General features: G+C 37.2%; 1 pseudogene; it reads left to right on the plus strand.

The window, feature by feature from the left end:
• Window positions 1–1122: 1122 nt before the first annotated feature.
• Window positions 1123–6301, plus strand: LOC149266251 (putative purine permease 11 pseudogene; annotated as a pseudogene).
• Window positions 6302–8117: the final 1816 nt, after the last annotated feature.

An 8117-nucleotide genomic window follows, 5' to 3' on the forward strand; every position in this document is an offset into this window, starting at 1 on the left:
TAAGCTTATATCTTGATATCTTAGAAGTCTACTTGCACTTGGCATCATGTTTAAGAGAGATCTTAACCATCCAGTCAATCCAAGGTGAAGTGTGCTTCTAGAATTTCAACTCTAAGATCCATGGTAGCAGAACAATTCTTCAGACAATTCCGTTGCTGCACAATCTTCTCATCACATATAACATGATTTAGAGATATAAGCCCTCCAACTAATTTAGGCAGCTTCCTCAATCGAGAACACTCTATCATTTCAAGCTCCTCGAGTTCCTTTAGCTGCCCTAATTCCTCAGGAAGTTCTTTCAAGCACTCAAATAGAGAAATGTCTACATATTCCAGCTTCCCAAGCTTTTCAATAGATGCTAGAAGCTCTTTCAGATCTAGACATGCAAATATTCTTAACATTCTTAAATAACTGAGCCTCCCAAAATCATTAGGTAACTTTTGAAGAAGGTGACAATTAGTGATAGACCATTTTTGAACTGAAGACATGTCTCAAATTCCAAGGGGAAGCTCCTCCAAATCACAGCAATGATCCATGTTAAAATATAGCATTACGGGAAGCTTTAGATTCAACTAGATGCCATTGAACCTGGACACATTTCCAAGCCCTTCATATAAGCTCAAAGATAACTTCTCTAAGTTTTGTAAGACTTTATTATGCTCTTGAAGTAGGGGCACAATCAACCTCTCCAAACGAATAGTCTTGAGCTGAGTGAGTGATGATAACAATGGCATACCCTTCACTATGGCTCTCTTGGACCCGTAATTGAATTCTATGAGGATTTTCATTTTTTCTCATTTTATTCAAAAACGATTAAAGAAAGTAATTACTTGCAGACAAGAGTAAAATCAAAGCCTCCACCTCATGTAAAATCATCTTACACCACTGATACTCTTCCATTGCTCCTACACAGGTAATCCACAAATGCCAAGCCTAATTACAAAAATATACATTGTGAGACACTTGACATCATTTAGCTCTTCTAGATTCATAGTTTGGTGGGTTCTGTAAATAATCACCCTTCATAGTAAATAATAATTTTGATAATGATTGTGTGTATCTGTTATGAGTAAAAATAGTAGATCTTTGGCTGTGATGAGCAAACAGGGATGGATAGAGGAGATGGCTAGCCATGTCAAATCTATTGATGGAAACCATCTTCTAGAAGTTGGTTTGGAAGGGTTTTATGGAGAGTCCAAGAAAGAGATCAATCCAGGTTTCTCTGTAGGGACAGATTTCATCTCCAATAACCAAATCCCAGGACTTGATTTTGCAACTATTCATTCCTATCCTGACATTTGGTAAATCTCTATCTATTTCCTCAAATATATATGCATTCAATTGGATGATGTAGAGTTTGCACTAATTTATTGAACTGTGATTTCAACTTTAAAGGCTTGCTGGATCAGATGAGGAGTCCAAATTTTCATTTGTGAAGAGTTGGATAGAGAACCATCTAGAAGATGGAAGTAGAATATTGAAGAAACCAATTCTATTTGTAGAGTTTTGGGAAATCGTCTAAAGACCCAGGATTCGGCATCGTTGCAACCAACCAATCTTGAGAGTAGAGATTTAAAATTGTTAGTTTGCTTCAATGACACTGCCAAATTTTCACTAAAAGATGCATATTAATATCCATCAATGAGCCAAACCTTTTCTAGTCTATCTTACTTACCCTGCAAGAAAAAATTGCCCATGAAGAATAGCATTTCACAATTCACATCTTCCTCCCTAGAGAAGAGAAATCCCACACCAACATATTTTATCAGGACATACTAAACTCCAATTTTTTGGCACTCTGAGTGGTAATAATTATGAAGTCAACTGAATTTAATTTTGAAGTGGCAGGGCTCTCAGCCTAGAGCTCAAGCATAACTCCATGCTCATTAAACATCGATGTTCTCACCGTAGCTTGGGTAAGTCTGCATGGGTAGCTTACAACGTCAATTAAATAATTTGAATTTCCAAACGGAAGTAAACTAGGAACCCATTGAATTTCTCAAGGTGCTTCTCCATCTTTGCCATCCTCTGGTTGAACATTTGGACCTTCTCTTTCAAGTGTTTTTCCTCTTCTCGAGTCTCAACATCGTTGGCTCTTAAGTCTTCAAATCTCTCTCTGTCTGCTTTGCCCATGTTCAAGCCTGCAATGTTCTCTTCATAGTTTTAGCAGTTGAGTCACAGTCAAGGATGCAGCTGCTTTGATACGTTATGATCAATAAATGGACTTGCAGCCAACTTACGAACATAGATTCATTGTGGAAGTTGTAAATCTATTTTCTATCTCAATGTTGGATAGAGGACTATGTATTTATAGAGGCTCTTAGGTATTTTCCTTTTGCATTGTACAAGGATCTCTACTGTTCTTTGTTCTTCTAATATTTCCAAGCCTTGTTTTCTCTGCAACGTCTCCTCCAAATTAGTCAGCTGGCTCCTCTTTCTGTGTATCCTGCACACAAGTAACCAGATAACAAAGTTGTGAATAACAATTATTTAGTTAAGTCATTTTTTCCTTTTACCAATTAGCTCAAGAATGGAGCAGCCCACTCTAAATTATTAATTGGGAAAAAAGGAAATAATGTTAAAACATTTATTACTTTTGTGGCAGGGAAGGCGTGATATGCTTAGGTAAGTTCCATTAGTTAAAGCTAATATGAGTTGTCTAGGATACAGATAATGCATGTTTTCATCTATCAACTCAAATTTAGTGGAACCAGTGAAAGCATCACCAACATCTATAATGAGATTATTGAAATTGCATCCTTATTAGTTAAGAAATTGCCTGAAAATAAAAGGCAGAGCATATACACATGTTTTTGTGTCAATATATTTGACCAACAATTTTGATGCATAACCATCATGGACCACTGAAATTATATGTTAAGGACTCATAATCATAATGAATTTTTTTTTTACTACAAATTCAAAATCCAATGGAAATAGATAAGAAAGTGATAATAACACCGAACGTATTAAAACAATATGGATTGTTTCAAGTATCCTGCAAGGCTGGTATGCCATGAAGGAAATATGGATTTATCCTAACAAGTCCTCCACCCCAAGACTGAAATATCATGGTACCTTTACCAAATATTGTTGTATTCCTTTCTTTTCTTTACTCCATAATCAACCATCCATTCTCCCAAGAAGGCGTTGGCAACTAATGAAAACACCTAACAATCAAATGGAGCGCCCAATATCCAATGGGCAATGCCCAGCAAGCGATTTTCTCACCTAGGGAGAGAGGAGGACTATGTGCGGCATGTATGACCATCGTACGACCTCAAGGTAAGATAGAATATGACCAAAAAAATGAATGTCCTCTCACTTCTTCCTTTACCTTGCCTCTTATGTCCTCATTTTCATAATCTACTACTATTATTGTTCCCCTTCATTGAGAAGCTTCCATAGCGTCTAACCTTCTTGTTATGGCTCTCAACATCTCTATATATCTTCGTTAGCAACTCCTCTACATGGTCTTCCTCAACCTCTCCATACAGGGAATCCCCTTCTATGTGCCCTAATCTATTCTTTCATGTAGCTCTCTCCGCAGTTTAGAACAATATCTACCCAATCCCAAAGCTGGCATTGTTTCTATACCTTGACAACTTTATCCAGCAATCTGCTTGGCTAGAGTTGTCCTCACCAATGGATCAGCTCACTATGATGTAATCACTTGATGTAGATGCCCCTGAGGCACTGAATAAATCTAGCAATTGAACACTTGGAATTACAGAGTGGGAAACAAAATACGCTACTAACAATATCCTAGCTTCTTTAATATAATGCAGTTGCACTTCATGAACTAATTTCTTATTTTCAACAGAAATAAATTGTAACTACTATACTAAAAAAGGTATCACTGCCAAATTTCTATCAACAATACTTATATCAGCGTTAATGGATAGGCTGAAGAGCTCTTTCATTCAACACAATACAATTTACATTACAAGCTCGATAACTCTATTTCTCATGCTGGTTAAAGCACAATAATGCTAATCTTATATTTACCAGGCTTATGGGTTGTTGCCTTTGCAATGAAACACCTCAATAGGGATCTAAGAATATGTTTGACAGAATCAAACTCTATTTCCTCTACATACAAGCTTAAGGCCTTGCTATACCTCCACTAGACTGTAATGACAATCACTGGAGTCCACATATCTACCAGTTTTGTTCCACTAGCTCCTCTGAGTTATTACCAAGCTTTACCTGCTTTTTAACAAGCCTTTGCCACCAATCTTCAATTAAATCGCTAAGCTACAAAATGCTACCTCCAATGGAAATGGTTCCTCCTTTAATAGGCCCAAAGCCTCCTTAAAGTCTCCTAATCAAAGTTGACCATTTCAACCAACTCCACTTCTCACCAATTGCCAGTTGTTATGTGGAGTATTCTCAACAGTTTTTCTACTAAAAAGAAATATTTTTGAGTGATGTAAGATTGTCATCTGCATAGGAATTATCTGCATCGACAGTGAAATAGGCATAGTTTTCATTAAAATACAAAACTTGGTTTGAATCAAAGCCACAAACCTACCTTCCTTCTTTGACAAATGAGTAAAATGTGGAAGAAATGAAGACATAATCTCAGCAGCTAGACTTCAAAAATTGGTTATTTGGTGACGTAAATCTCAAACACAATCAGATCAAATAACTCACGTATGGAATCGGTACCAACATTTATTCAAACCTTACCAAGTACATGAATTTACACTTTAGCTTTCCAAATATTATGAGAAGAGTTTCTTCATTATTGAGAAGCTAGAAGGTGGCAGAATTTGCCTAAGTTTCAAATTTGACTCTAGTTATACACCAACATTGAGAATACAAATGGACTCATCTATAAACTTGACGCTACTTTTAAGATGGCCAGCAAATGAAGTTGGAAAACATTATTGAAGTTCTAAAAACAGTAGTTTCAAAGACTCAATGTTTTAAAACAACGGACTTCGACTAAAATTTCCATTAGCATGACCAGTGATGAAATACAATATATTTCTTTGACCTACTCGATTACTTGATTCTAGAGCATAATCCACCTCCAATGTCTAGCCATGTCGTCCACTTTGCTTAGTTCTCCTTCAAGGAACAATTGAACACATTTCTTCTTAAGACACACCCAATGCATTTTTGATATCATTGAGTATGCACATGGTTCCTTGAAAACCAATTCACTTTCCAAGTTCTGACATCCAAGAGATTGAAACTTCAGGCCCTGGTTTGATCAGGGATGCAGAGCCAGGAAGAGGCCCCAATAGAAAGATGTTTGCAGGAAAAAGGAAGACCCATTGGGTGCTTGTAATATTCAGCATTTCGTCAATGATTGTAGGTCAAGCTACTGCTATGCTTCTTAACAGGTATTACTTTGATGATGGTGGTAACAGTAGATGGATATCAACTCTGGTGCAATCGGTAGGATGTCCTATTCTTTTCATACCTCTGGTACTTTATCAAGGAAAACAAGCCTCTAAGATTACCCCGCTCACACCCAAATTGGTGCTAATTTATGTTGGTTTGGGCTTGCTTCTAGCTGGAGACAATCTTCTTTACTCATGGGGTATCTCTTATATGCCTGTTTCGACCTATTCTCTTCTCTGTTCAAGTCAACTGGCCTTCAATGCTGTATTTGCATTCATACTGAACAGGCAGAAAATTACTCCATATATCCTGAATTCTCTGGTTTTGCTGACTTTGGGTGCAATTCTGCTTGCGGTTCATTCAGATGGTGACAGGCCTAAGGGAGTGAATACTGCCAAGTACATAGTAGGATTCATTTGTACTATTGCAGCTTCTGCCATCTATGGGCTGCTTCTTCCATTGATGCAGCTTGTATTCAATAGGGTTATAAAGAAGGAGACCTTTGCAGTGGTTTTGGAGATGCAAATTTTCACATCCATAGTTGCTAGTGTGGTATGCATAGTATGCATAGTTGGATTGTTTGTTAGTGGGGAGTTCAGAGATGAAAAAGGAGGCTGAGAGTTTCACAACAGGGAAAGTTGCCTACTATATGACATTGATATGGTCTGCAATAGGATGACAGGTTTCTTCGGTTGGTGGAGTGGGTTTGATCTTTTTGGTTTCTTCCTTGTTCTCAAATGTGATTAGCACTCTGGCCCTCCCTATTGTGCCCATATTGTCAGTGGCTTTGTTCCATGGTAGAATGGAAGCTCCCAAAATTATTTCGATGTTTTTAAGTACATTGGGATTTATTTCCTATATATATGGTGGGTACCTAGATTGAAAGCCTTCTACAAGTGTACTAACCAGGATATCTGTTCTAGCTAAAAGCTCATTACATCCTTAATTATGTTCATAGACGAGTTTATTTCCCATGAAGAATAGCATTTCACAATTCACATCTTCCTCCCTAGAGAAGAGCAATCCCACACCAACATATTTTATCAGGACATACTAAACTCCAATTTTTTGGCACTCTGAGCAGTAATAATTATGAAGTCAACTGAATTTAATTTTGAAGTGGCAGGGCTCTCAGCCTAGAGCTCAAGCATAACTCCATGCTCATTAAACACCGATGTTCTCACTATAGCTTGTGTAAGTCTGCATGGGTAGCTTACAACGTCAATTAAATAATATGAATTTCCAAATGGAAGTAAACTAGGAACCCATTGACCATTTTCAAAGACAATCCAAGGTGTAACTTGCACAAACTTCTCTTTCTCCATGTTATTAACAACTACTCTATTCTACAATCTCAATTTAGAAAAAGAAGCAATGCAAAAGTCTTCAATTTCTGCACGTCTTTAAAATTCACACCAAATAAAGTTTCTTACCCAGCCCACAAGCCCAATTCATAGATTTTACATAGAACTCTAAAGCATACAACATATTTGGTAAAACGAGAAGGTTGAGTGATTTTTTATCTTGATTTAGACTTGAGTGTGTTTTTAATTTTGATTTTCAGTCAATGGCAGCTATTTTCAGTCATTTGGCACTATAAAAGAAACCCCATTGAAAAACATCGCTGCCAACATGAGAAAATATCCCATCCTTGCATTCAGACCAAAAAAAGGCTGAATCCATGACCATATCACAGAGAAACAAGTGTGCTCTATATAACCAATAGTTGTCAATCTCGATTGCTACAGATTGGCACTAAAAGGGATTTGAAACCTCTTGGTACATTAAAGAACCAGGTTTAATTTAGATTTGTGATAAGAAGTGCCGATTTCAATTGCTATAGAGGGGCACCAAGAGAGATTGGAAGCCCCTCAGTGCAGATCACAGATCCAGGTTTATATGGAATTGTGCTAGTAAGCGCCATTCCCAATTGTATCAATTAGCACAAAGAGGTATTTGAAACCTTTCGCCCCCATTAAAGATCCAGGTTTAATATGAATTTGTAATAGTGGATATAGTAGAGAAACAAGAGTATTCCAAATATCCAATAGGCTCCTAAAAAAAAAGCTGAAGAATTACAAGCTTCCAATTCATCTTTTCTGCAATAAAACCATTCAAGAAAATAAACATATGAAGCAAGGGACCAGAAAAATTTATTTACACGATTATGTAAAACCGAAAGAATCAAAAGAAAATAACAATATACAATGATCATGAAGTTCACGAGCACCGAGATAGACTTTTAGTGTTTTCTTCTTCAGCTACCCCATGGCTTCGACTTCCCCAAGGATTTTGAAGAAGAAATACCCAATAATATACCCAACAAAAAACCTCAGGATCATAGCTATAAAACCCCCCCATTGAAAGACATCGCTGCCAACACAAGAAAATATCCCAGCCCTGCATTCAAACCAAAAACAATTGATTCCATGACCCTAAATCCAAGTGATCTATGGTTTCTTCCAATCAGAGGAGCAGTGAGGCTTGAGCCATCTTTACCACTCAAAATCCCCTTGAAACGAGACCTCAGATTGACAATATACTGATGAAATACAAAAAAAAAAGAAATACAACAACAAGGGTAAGTGAGTAACCAAGCCATGATTGAGTCTTCCAGTTGTCGAACAGTAAGGTCACCTCTCTCCCCGAGTAAAACGTCATGTGCATCATATTGGAGGTCTTGAGTTCGAAACGGGATGAAACCCTTTTCCACAATTTCGCTAGAAATGCCCCTAATAGATTTGATTTAGGGTTTCGTTCTC

The sequence above is a fragment of the Pinus tabuliformis genome, chromosome 6 (genome assembly GCF_031772625.1).
Source record: "Pinus tabuliformis cultivar Carrire ecotype Pingquan chromosome 6, CPIR1, whole genome shotgun sequence".
In the NCBI taxonomy this organism is placed as follows: Eukaryota; Viridiplantae; Streptophyta; class Pinopsida; order Pinales; family Pinaceae; genus Pinus; species Pinus tabuliformis.